This window comes from Talpa europaea (assembly GCF_964194135.1).
Source record: "Talpa europaea genome assembly, chromosome: 4".
NCBI classification, from domain to species: Eukaryota; Metazoa; Chordata; class Mammalia; order Eulipotyphla; family Talpidae; genus Talpa; species Talpa europaea.
Genome location: NC_140070.1, coordinates 25,690,505 through 25,702,889, shown reverse-complemented (window position 1 = coordinate 25,702,889; position 12,385 = coordinate 25,690,505). Strand labels below are relative to the sequence as shown.

At 39.6% G+C, this 12,385-nt stretch overlaps 1 pseudogene across 1 annotated transcript; it reads right to left on the bottom strand.

The window, feature by feature from the left end:
• Window positions 1–989: 989 nt before the first annotated feature.
• Window positions 990–11,318, bottom strand: LOC311170181 (vomeronasal type-2 receptor 1-like; annotated as a pseudogene). The gene is made up of 3 exons: window positions 11,126–11,318; window positions 4,337–4,460; window positions 990–1,968 (listed from the first exon to the last, which is right to left on the bottom strand). The product of its transcript is annotated as a vomeronasal type-2 receptor 1-like (transcript).
• Between the last annotated feature and the right edge of the window lie 1,067 nt (window positions 11,319–12,385).

Here is a 12,385-nt window from a genome sequence, read left to right as displayed (position 1 = left end):
TTTTCCACTGTCCACCCTATATCAAGTAAAGAAAGGATTTCCCTACTCTCCATGCTGTGATGTAACTAAACACACACATATATATGTCATTTTTAAATTTTCCCATCTGGAAGAATGTTGAAAATATTTGTTTAACAGTCCAGTTAATTCTGAATAATCAGCAAATATCTATCATTTAATTTTATCCTAAAAGACATTGCATTCTAATATCTGCTCCAAGTAAACATTTGCTTTTTTTTTTCGCTTGTGAGTATTCATTATGTAATGAACTTAATTAACTGCTTTCTAAAATCTTAATTCCTTTCATTTCTATTTTTCCAGCAGAAGAATGTTTTGAAAAACAAATATTTTACCACCTTTTCTCCTCCAGGAAAATACAAAGCAGGAAGGTTTGGCTTCCTTCTGGAAGAAGCTCACCTATTCCCAATATGAATTCAGGAAGGAACTGGATTTTGTTCACATCTCAGTTTCTTCAGTATTCTCTGTATGCTCTAGAGTCCTTTGAAACATAAATTCTCTTACCAAATGCCCAGATCTAAGGGAAAGTATTCCTACCTTAGTCAGAGAGCTAGTAATAGGATGTAGGATAAGATGTCTCTTTTGGTACCCACAATGAGACCTTGTTTAATGTAAGTTTCTAGATAAAACACTCATGGTATAAGAAAAATGAATTCAAGAACCTAATCTTTATCCATCATTTCCTGGATTACTTATGCTTATCCTACACTCTAATATCTACCCCTTTTACCAAAATATTAAGGAATGTTTGAATGAAGAGATTTACAATTTCAATAGTAACAGGTATTCTTATTCACACAAAATGGTATCTTACAGTATAAGATGACACTCACAAGGCTAAGGCAACACTACCAGAACCCAAATCCCCAGTATTTCTCCAGAGCATCAGAAAGTTGCTGCAGAGTAGCCTGAGAGGGAATGTTGAGCCATGTCACCACTGAGGCTTTGAAGGACAAGTGTAACTCATACCCTTAGTCATCTAGAATATTCCACACCAGTGTATTGTTAAGCTCACTGCTCACAGAGGCTGAAGTCAGTTGGTTGCTTTTATTGACAGCCAGGATTCTTCCACCAACAGTCTCATCAGTGTTCCTCTTTGGCCTCAGCAAAATAATGAAGCACTTAGGAGTAAATATACAACCGAACAAACCGTAGGTGCCAAGATTGCAAATATTTCCACTGCCTCTTTGAATTTGCCTTTGGTGCTCAAGTAAGCAGGGACAAAAGAGATCCAGATGATGAAAAAGACCAGCATCCCAAAGGTGATGCACTTCCCTTCATAGTAATTATCTGGCAACTGGCAAGCCACAAATGTTGTAAAAAGGCAGAGCAAGGCAAGGAAGACATCAATCCCAAACAGAGAATTTAAAAATTGTATAAACCTTCATCACATTCCAGAATAATCTTTGTACTTTGAGATTCCATGTTCTTGTACACCCTTGGAGGTTCCAATACCAAGTAGGTTGTGCATATACCGTTATCAACTAGAACAGAGATTAGCATAATGATTTTCCAATAAAGTGACCAGATGGACAGAATTCAGGTTTGGGATTTGGAAATTCTATAGACTAAAAACAGTGATACAGTCTTCCCAAGAATGCAAAACAGACAAAGAGAAAAGCCCAGTGCCAGAGTGACCTGGGGGACCATGCAGGACCAGTTTGTTTGGCTCCCCAGTGAAAAGCATGGAAGAGTTGAGTGATGATGACAAGAGAAATCTGGATGAGAAAGCTCAGCTCCCAGTCATTGGCATTCACCAGTGGAGTGTGCCTGTGTATCACATATACAACTATGACAGCCAAGACCATGGGAGCTCCAAAGACAAAGAGAATGACAAGCGTGAATCCCAGGGCCTGATGATAAGCAAGGTATTCCACCTCTTCCAGCACACATTCACTCTTTTGTGCACTTGACCAATAGTCTTTACCACATTGTTTATCTCTCTTTGACCTAATGAACAAAGAACAGAGAACTAACCGCAGGGAAATCCCGTGTCCCCATTAGCTGTGACTTACCCAAAGGCCTAGTCTAGTACTCACTGAAATTCCTTTATAAAGAATATCGACAATATCTCAGGGGAGAAAGGAATGATAAAGTGGACTTAAAGTGTGAAGATAACTACAGATTGAAAATTATTTACCCTTGGGCCTCCCTGGTGCACAGCGGTTGAGCGCTGGGTTTCGAAGCAGCCCGCGGCCTCTGCGGCGCTGGTTCGATCCCCGGCTGCTCCCCAGCCACAGGAGGAGGGTCCCACATGGCGCGCAGACCTCTCCTGCCGCCCGCTGCTCCCCTCAGCAGTGTACTTCGGTCCTTCTGCCTGCTCTGCTCCCCGCTCTGGCTCTGGTGAATTCTCTCACCCTCCCGCACTTCTGACTGTACCCAGTGCTTGTATAAATAAATAAATAAATCTTTAAAAATAAATAAATAAATAAAACTAAACAAAAAAGCCTTTCTTTAAAAAAAAATAAAATAAAATAAAAATAAAAATAAAAAAATTATTTACCCTTTTGGAAAATTCCGTCTCCCTTCTTTGTATCAGCTATTCCTGCATTGCTGTTTTCAACAAGATGCCTCTTTCTTTCTCTTCCCAATTATCTAAATGAGAAGGAAGATACTTATTCTCATAAAGCTATGAACAAGTCACAAATGCTTTTCCATAAATGGGACAATTCAAGTTACTGAGGTGAAACAACCAAGGAACTTGGGACAGGGAAAAGCTTGGTTAAAATATGAGTATTTTGTTTATTTATTTATTTTTTTAATTTTCTAGAGGCATGTCTTATTTCTTTTTACTTATTTGTTTGTTTTGTTTTTTGTTTATATAAGCACTGGGTACAGTCAGAAGCGCGGGAGGGTGAGAGAATTCACCGAGCCAGAGCGGGGAGCAGAGCAGGCAGAAGGACCGAAGTACACTGCTGAGGGGAGCAGTGGGCGGCAGGAGAGGTCTGCGCGCCATGTGGGACCCTCCTCCGTGGCCGGGGAGCAGCCGGGGATCGAACCGGCGCCGCAGAGGTGGCGGGCAGCTTCGCAACCCAGCGCTCAACCGCTGCGCCACTAAGGAGGCCCTAAAATATGAATCTAGAAAACTTAAATAAGGGACCAGGAAAATGAATAACTATAAGAAAGTGAAAATCAAAATCAACAAAAAACTATGAACCAGAGACACTTTTAGGGGGGCGGGGGCGGGGGTGGGAGGGGAGGGATTGGGGTCAGAATGGGGGGGCTGCAATTGTATGGGGAATATAACAATAAAATTAAAAAAAAATAAAAAAAAATAAAATAAAAAATATGAGTATTTTGAGTCTTGATTCAACATCAACTTTGCCTACTGAAGATAATTATTGTCTTAGTCCACTGAGCTGCTACATCCCAACCCTCCTGATACAGATTTGAGAAAATACAAAAAGAAGAACTGAGGTTAAGATGAAGGGTAACAAAAATAACAACCATGTTGACTAGGGTTGAGAAAAGATTTGGCGACGCTAAGGAGAATATTGGGACATAAAAAAAGTTATTTGAAATGAGATGATGCCTGACTATGAAATGGATCTCTTAAATGTTCGGTAAAAGATGCAGAGAAAGAGTGGAATCCCCTTTGGTCCCTTCCGAATGTTGGACTGAACTTCCCTCAGTGTAATTCTGCAGGCACCAAGCCATGAGGGATCTGGGATTTGTAGGGGAGACGTGGTGCTTTTTTCCATTTTGGAAAAATTTTGTATTTTAAAAAAACTCTTTTTAATTAATTGTTAATGAAGGTCTTTTGGCAAAAGGCAAATACAATTTGTGTTACCTTTAGCAGAAGATAATGATAAAAATAAACCTGCTCCAACAAGTTACACCAGACTAAGCAAACCAAGTCTAACTAAAATCCTGGTCACAAAGAACAGAATTTAGCAATTGTACTGAAGAATTCATAGAGCAGTAGTTGTAGAATTCATCTGTCCTACATTCCTTGAGTAGTATGTCATAGCCAGTTGTCTTAGGGGTAGAATACTAGATCATGTAGTTCCAGGTTAGAGATAATTTGGTAGAACATATAGCTTTTTTCCCTATTTTAGTATATGTGCTGCCAAAGTGAGCACTTTTTTCCCTAATTATGAACAAAATCAGTGTTTAATCTATTTCAGAAACGGAAAAAATTTTAAAGACTTTATAAATCCATTTATTCCTATTTCTCACTTTATATAATTTGCTTTGTATTTTCCTTTCTTAAATTCATGTTTGTGAGTCCTTCACCCAACCATAGCATCTTTAAAAGACTCCAAGGCCCACCTTCACAAAACATGTTTAAACTAATAGAAAAAGCAACCATCTTTACCTGGTTCCCGCGTAATATGGCCATTGGCACAGGGGATGCAGTGGAAGCAGCTTAAGGATTCTCCCTGACAAACGTCCTTCTGGGTCCCAGAACAGCACAGATGGGTACACAATGAGTGGGGGAGCTAGGAAAGACCCACAGAACACATGTAACAAAACCCTCGTCCCCATCACTTATGAGGCTGAAAGAGCTCCTGTCTGGATTTCTATGGAACTTTTGTGTTATCAGGGGAAATCTAGTATAGCTGGGCAAAGATAATAGACAAAGACTCTATAGCTCATGGATCCCAAGGAGCAAGATTGCTAGAAGTCTTGTGGATGGTTCTATATATGCAAAGCTAATTCTAAAACTAGCTTTCTACCTTGACCACTCAGACAAGGCCCTGTGTCCACAGGACTCTAGGGAAGGGATAATTTGATAAATCTGTTCCTGCTAATGGGAGAAGAGGGTTTGTACACTACACTTGGGGTCTATATCTGAAAGGGTAGAACTCTTCTTTGACTGTGCTGCTAGTACCTGTGGCTGCTGAGCATTTGAGTGTGGCTGATTTGTTTAAGGAAGTGAGTTTTAATTTTATTTTATCTTAATTAATTTAAACTTTAAAAGCTACATGTGATTGGGAACTACTGTTTTAGAGCAGCTCTAGGCCACAGAAATAAAATGCAGGAGCACTGTGGTCGGGCAGTGACAAATGCTGATACATTATTATTTTTATGTCCTGTCACAAAGTATTCAAGAGCTGCTTGACAATGGACCCAGAAGGGGAGGAATTGGTGTCACATGTGTATGTGTATGTGCGAGTGTGTGTGTATATGTGAATTGTGTGTGTGTGACCTTTTGTGCATGTCTGTGTACTTGTGTATATGTGTGCATTTGTGAATATGTATGAGTCTATATAAGTTTATTGCTACCATAAAAGCAAGACTCACATGAAAGATTAAATGGCCAGTGCTCTCCACTGTGCTATCATTTTACTGTGACACCGCAGGTCACTCTGCAGTAAACACTAAACTAGAATATCAAAAGTCCTATAGTTCTGCTCACTTAGAACTAGTATTTCAGCAAGGGTAAGAAGTTCAGCTGTCTGGTGAATGATGGGGCTCCTTCTTAACTTCCCAGCACTTGCTTAGGAGTCATTTTACACTGAGTGCCCAGGGACCCAGCTTCTTTTCTAAATGTTCAGAGCTATAGCCCTGCACATCAAAGTCCTCCTGTTGCTTCTCCAAAGAAGACATGCAAATGACATACAGGCACATGAAAAAAATGTTCAACATTTATGACCAGGGAAATGCAAATCAAAACCACAAAGAGTCTACCTCCCTCCCATGAGAATGGCTCGTATCAAAAAACAAACAAACAAACAAACAAACAAAAAACACCAAGAAACTAGTCCAGGCCCTATGGAAACCAGTATGAAGATGCCTCTCAATATATTAAAAATAGATATGCCGTTTGGTCCTGTGATTCCACTTCTTGGTATTTATCCAAAGAATGCAAAAACCCTAATCAGCAGAGGCAGCTGATTTCTGGTTCTGATTACATCATCTATCAGTGTAAGATTGTGAACAAGTTACATAAACCTTCTGAACATCATTTTCACCAGGTGTGAAATCAGGGTAACGATATTGACATCTTAAAGTTGCTCATTTTATTTTAAATGAAATGACAAATGTGAAAGTGTCACAGAGAAGATTTCTTTTACCTTCTTTGCAGTGTACAAAGATTTAAATGACAAAACCTATCTAGAGGTGTCTAACAGGTGCCTGGACCACAGTGACATCCACACCTAAGGCATCAGAGCTGACACCTAACCCCTCTTCTTGGTTCCATTTCTCAGTTGTGCTGTGTTTCTCCTATATTTGTATTTGCAGCTTTATAAGAAACACTATGTAATCTCTGCTTCTTACAACTATTTCAAATTCTTCCATTACTTCAGTAACACAAAGAAACTTAATCATCAATCACATTAAATAGATCCTGATAACCGATTTTCTAATGACCACTAGTGTATTTCTTTAGAAATAATTATAGAGCCTTATTTATATTTTCTTAATAATCCATTCTTCCCGATATCATCTATCCTTATGTTGAAATGTGTTATGTCTGCAAATTTAATATAATCTGTATATGAGTATCTCAGATTCCCGGGTCCATATCAGGATGTTAGTTGCATGAACAAAACTGTGGTGAACAACAAGCACTATCATAAGTTGAAAACAAAATGAGTGTGTTATAACAACTTCAACCAACCAACAAGCACTTCTCAATCACCTTTCCATGTTTCAGGTAGAGCTAATGTAGCATCTAGTGACAGGTGAACATACAAATCACAGGTAACCACCTCAAGCAAAAACTTAAATCAGGATCCAAGGGGATATAGGAGAATCTGTAATCACTGCTAAGCAGGCATCCAGTCACATTTCCTCAGAGGGTGGACAGGATAGAGGGATTATGGCTATTGACAACCTCACTATGCATTTGTTGCTGCACCTTATCTTAGCTCACCTGAGCACCTTACTATTTGGTGCAATTTCCACAACCGTAATCTATATTTATTTAAAAGTTAGTACCCAATACAATATTAGAGATACCTGAGGTAAATAACACAGCCCTAGAATTCTCAAAGTAGCAACCAATAGGGATGATCCGCCTGCTCTAACAATTCCTGCCAGAAATGCTCCAATGCTGTTTCTACAATTGGACTTGTTTTCTTCCTGCCCTCTGAGGAAAACCAAAGCTGCTGCTATAGATTGGAGATGGTAGAACAGATATCAAATATTTGATAGCCCAAAGTGATTTTGGACAAAATATCCTTCCTCTCATTAATCTACTTGAGTGTGTGGATTATGGTTTTCATCCAACGGAAGCCCCAAAAATTAAACCTACAAAGGAAATTGGGTTTCTGTTAGGCATCAGTAAGTAGGTAGATCTTTGGGGGAAGGAAACAACTTGGGGGGATGGTGCTGAGAGCATTTTGCCAAAGCCTCAGCAAGCACCTCACTTGTCTGCTTATGTTAATATTTCACAAATGACATAGCAAATTTGAAGGGTTCAAGCAGCTCTTATTTTTCATTAGAGAATTATTTCTAATATTGATAAATGGAAAAGAACATAGGCATTGCATAATAAAGTATGGTACAATGACTTGAGGGGAACATTTCCCATCAATAAAAACTATAATTAGTGAAATTACATAGTAGCATGCATTTAATATTAAGTGAGATAGGCTATATACAAAGTTATTTTCATACTATATAATTAAAACTACATATAAATTATATGACTATTTGAATAACTATCAACAGGGAAAATGAGCCTAGGATAATTACTGAAAGGATGGGATATAGGATGATTTTTTCCATTGGTTAATTCCCACATGTTAATCACAATATTGTACAATATATACTATTTTTCCTTCTGAAAATTTCTCTAAATCCTTAGTTTAGATCAACCAAAACAAGAGTTGAAATACTCCCTTTGCATCTCACTTCACTGTCTTTCTCTGCTGCCAACATTTTCCAAAACATTGGTTTTCCTCTTCTGTAGACTTTTGCTTATGGCAAACCCAAACCAGTATCTTGTTAAAATTGTGGGGTTTCAGAATGAGACTCCTCCAAACTCCAACCAGAATTTCTAGATCCATTATAGGTGAGACTAAAGATGCCACAATGAGATTATTATCAGGCTAGGCCCCACCTGGCTCCTGAATACCACCTCACTGCCCTCCTGGGAGGAGACTCCCATTGGCAGGGAAAGAACAGTGTTGAGAGGCTTGGAGAACATTGGGGTTGGGTAGGTAGGAAAGACCACAGACAGTTATGGATAAAGATGAATTGAATATCTTTCATATTGAAGAAAATGTACAAAAGGTTTTAGATATGAAATGTAATTAAATATCCAAAATATATAGGGGTGCTTAGGCTGGGAAGTTTTAGCCCTGTATCCCACATAGGTAAACACTTGGGTTTCGGGTAAATCAGGGTGGGAGATGAGCAGAATGCCCACCACAAGTGGGTATACCCACATTTCTGACCCACATTTAGGACCAGGGCTTTTCAGCTGCCCTGGATCACAATGAAAAAGCTTCACACAAAACATCAAGAACTTCTCAGAAGCAATACTGAAATGCTCCTTCAAAGACAACTCAGGCTTCTTACTGATTACAATTAAATTTCCTGGGCAAGATATTAAGCAACTATCAGACTGCTCAAAAAATTAAATAAGCAGGTGGGCTACATAGGGAAATCAAAATATCCCTTACCCTGTGAATTTAAAAATAGGAAATACTCTCATCACCGTTGCAAACACGGTAAATATGCCAAATTTTATAAGGTTATTTTTTAATAATATTTTTATAAGGGTTTTTTCTAAAGATTTATTTATGCATACAAGAACTGGGATGGAGGCCGGAGGTACCGGGGGTGAGAGGATTTACCAGAGAGTGGGGAGCAGAACAGCCAGATCTACTGAAATATACTGCTGAGGGGAGCAGCGGGTGAGACAGGAGAGGTCTGCTGTGTCATGTGTGTAGCTCCTGGCCTGCTGGGGTTCGAACTCATGCTGCAGTGGCTGGCGATAGCTTGATAGCGCTGTGTCTTTAAGTCCTGCACCACCAGGGAGGCCCCGGAGGTTAATTTTTAATAAAAATATGTATATTGGCATTTCCATCTAACTTTGCTAGGGAGATAAACTTTAGAATTTCCCATTGAAACTTCTGGGTGAAGGGCAAGGAAGTCACAAATTAAGTAATTCTATTCACAAAATATTTTTGTACTATGTTATGACAAACTCTTGTTTTCATTTAACATTTTTAGGGATTGAAACAATGAAAACTTGTGTGGTAAATAATGAATTGATTCTGCAGTAATGTAGCTGTGAGTAGAAATGCTTCTCTTCTCTCCTCCCTTTGTTTCACTCTAAGAATGGTAAGAATTAGGTCCAGAAAAGAGAGACTGATTGCAACCTTTCCTTTTAACAAACATTACAGTTTCTCCATCTCTTGAATAGTATTTCAAATATATAGCATGAAATTTGATAAAAAGAAAAGAGTTGTCATTGGCGAATATTTAATTGAATAAAAATTTTTATGCCTGTATTTACAACCATAATCAGCATGGTGCATCATAGAAATGCTTACCCTATATATAAAGTGCCTGATATAAAATTGAGCCCATGGTCATGAATATGCAAAAGCTATGGTTGAATTTATAGAAAGAGCTAAAAAAGAATACAGAGAAATGAAAAGAGTTGCTTTGTTATGGTAGTAGGATAGAGGGAAGTTATTCTCCTTTCTTGTGATTTCTGACATTCTTTACACACCAAAGTGTTTGTGAGTGTGTGTGTGTGTCTGTGTGTTTCGTGCCTGTGTTAATCTTTCACACAATGGATTCTTGGCAAATTCATATTATCAGTCACGGATCTCATTTCCACTTGTGGCAATTCTGGAGTGAAGAGAATAGGAATCTTGCCCTGAACATTAGCTCAGAAATAAATCAGCATTCCCACATTATGTTTTCACTTGAGATCTTAGTCTAGTAATTCACAATCAAAATGCCACACTGCATTATTCTGCAATACTGCTTTTAAACCAAAACACCTTACTGTATACTTGAATCATCAGGATGACTTGTCAAAATGCAGATTCTGATTCAGCAGATATGGGATGCAGCTTTTGAGTCTATGTTTCTAACAAGCTCTTAGGTGATGCTGAAGCCGCTGGTCTACAGAACATTCTCTGAGGAGCAATGTTCTATAGATGACACAAAGCCTGTCTTTTTGCTTTTTAAGGTGTGGACATAGGAAAAGATCCATTTGAAAGCAAGCTTTTCTTGTTTGGCCTCTTAAGCATATAATACTAAGAAAACAGCTAATATACATAGCTCCATACTATAATTAAAACTATATATAAATTGGGGCCTCCCCGGTGGTGCAGCGGTTGAGCGCTGGGTTGCGAAGCTGCCCACGGTCTCTGCGGCGCCGATCCCCGGCTGCTCCCCGGCCACAGGAGGAGGGTCCCACATGGCGCGCAGACCTCTCCTGCCGCCCTCTGCTCCCCTCAGCAGTGTACTTCGGTCCTTCTGCCTGCTCTGCTCCCCGCTCTGGCTCTGGTGAATTCTCTCACCCTCCTGCGCACCTGACTGTACCCAGTGCATGTATAAACAAACAAACAAACAAGCAAACAAATAAATAAAAAACATGCCTCTATTTAAAAAAAAAAAAAACTATATATAAATTGGGCCTCCCCTAGTGGCGCAGTGGTTGAGTGCTGGGCTGCGAAGCTGCTCGCGGCCTCTGCAGTGCCGGTTGGATCCCCAGCCGCTGGCAAGGGCCCCACATGGTGCGCAGACCTCTCCTGCCACTCCTGCTGCTCCCCTCAGCAGTGTACTTTGTCAGTCTGCCTGTTCTGCTCCCCGCTGTGGCTCTGGTGGATTCTCTCACCCTCCCGTGCTTCTGACTGTACCCAGTGCTTGTATAAATAATCTTTAAAAAAAAAAAATTGAATCTACATCTCCCACTGGTAATAAGCTTTCATTTACTAAAAAAAAAAAAAAAACCCACTATATATAAATTAAGTGAATATTTGGATAAGTACCAAGAAGTAATTTTTTTTAAATGCCTGGCAGGATGAGTGTCCCTCTTGGAGAAACTGAAGCCCAGAAACAGGAAGCACCTATATTGAGTCAAATAAACAGTCAGGACTCCAGTGCTAGCCTCTGAGCCCACACCCAATGCTCCTTCACCCCCACGACCTGGGACTGATGCCAGAAAAAGACAAAAAGAATTGCTTACCCTTCACATTTTGCTGATCCTCATTCCAAAATAGATGTATTTGCTGGGACAGTCCTGGAGTGAACAGGGAACAGTCCTCCAATAACAAGTGAATGGTTTTTGCTTCTACAGCCCCATTCAAATCAAACTTGCCCAGCAACCGACAGATCTGTTCTTCTTTCTCTTCTTTGCCTTCAATGTCCACTTGGCCCATGAAAAAGCAAACAATGCTAGAATCAACATTTCTTCCTGCTGGTCATCTCAATAAGGTGTGTTGGGGAAAATGACCAGTTTTGAAAGTTGTAATGAGGCACCTCACTGGAGTGTTACAGTGCATGTGGGTATACCCCATCTTGGTAGACAGCTTGCCACTACTTGCTACATAATTGTCATGCCTCAATCAATCAGAGCCTCGCATTCACTTGCAATTTACAGATCTGATGGATCTAGTTGCTGAGCAATCCTTTTGAAAACAGTCTCATAAAAATCCTTTATGCATAGCAATAATATATAGTGACATAATAGTGGGTTTCAAATTTAAAGTAGAATCATTTCAGGGTACAAATTATCCCTTTCTTGTCATGTTGGCTACATTTATTCTCACCGAAGACAACACATAAGAGCTGTCCTTGCCCCAAAAGGCATTCTAATTTATCACAAAGTGTAGGAAGAGGTGACATCAGGCCAAGTTTCTATACCCTGGAGGTATAGAAAAAGTCAAGTGGAGAACTTGAGGCATTTGGGCTACAAGATACTTTGAATCTGTGGCCTGACATTTTATTAGTGTGATGGTAGGAAGTCCCTTAGTTCAATGCCTCCAGTGACTGGAACTATAACAGACCACCTAGAAAGCCTGTAAATTTCCTAAGAATTCAAGAAACACTTAGTGTACATTTTCTTGAACCTCCTCTTCCTTCAACTCACTTTGCTGAGTTTATCGGCCATTCAGGCACAAATCCCTGTTTCATTCCTGAGAAGCCCCTCTGCTGCTTTTCCTGCTAGGTCCCACTCAGAAGTGCTTTCAATCTCTTTCTCGAGGTCAACCCAAAGTGGATTGCCACCCCACAGATTCCTCTGCCCTTTCTCAAACATCTCCCCATGGTACAAACTCTTATCGTCTGAACACAATCCAGTAACATGACTGAGGAGCATAAACACGTGTATGCCTTTGATCATGGGATTTTTCTCAAAGTACATATCTCAAGAAAACAATGGGGGATCTACATGAACATAAATTATAAAGGTATTAAGTAGTTTTATTTTAATAGTAAAAATAAAATG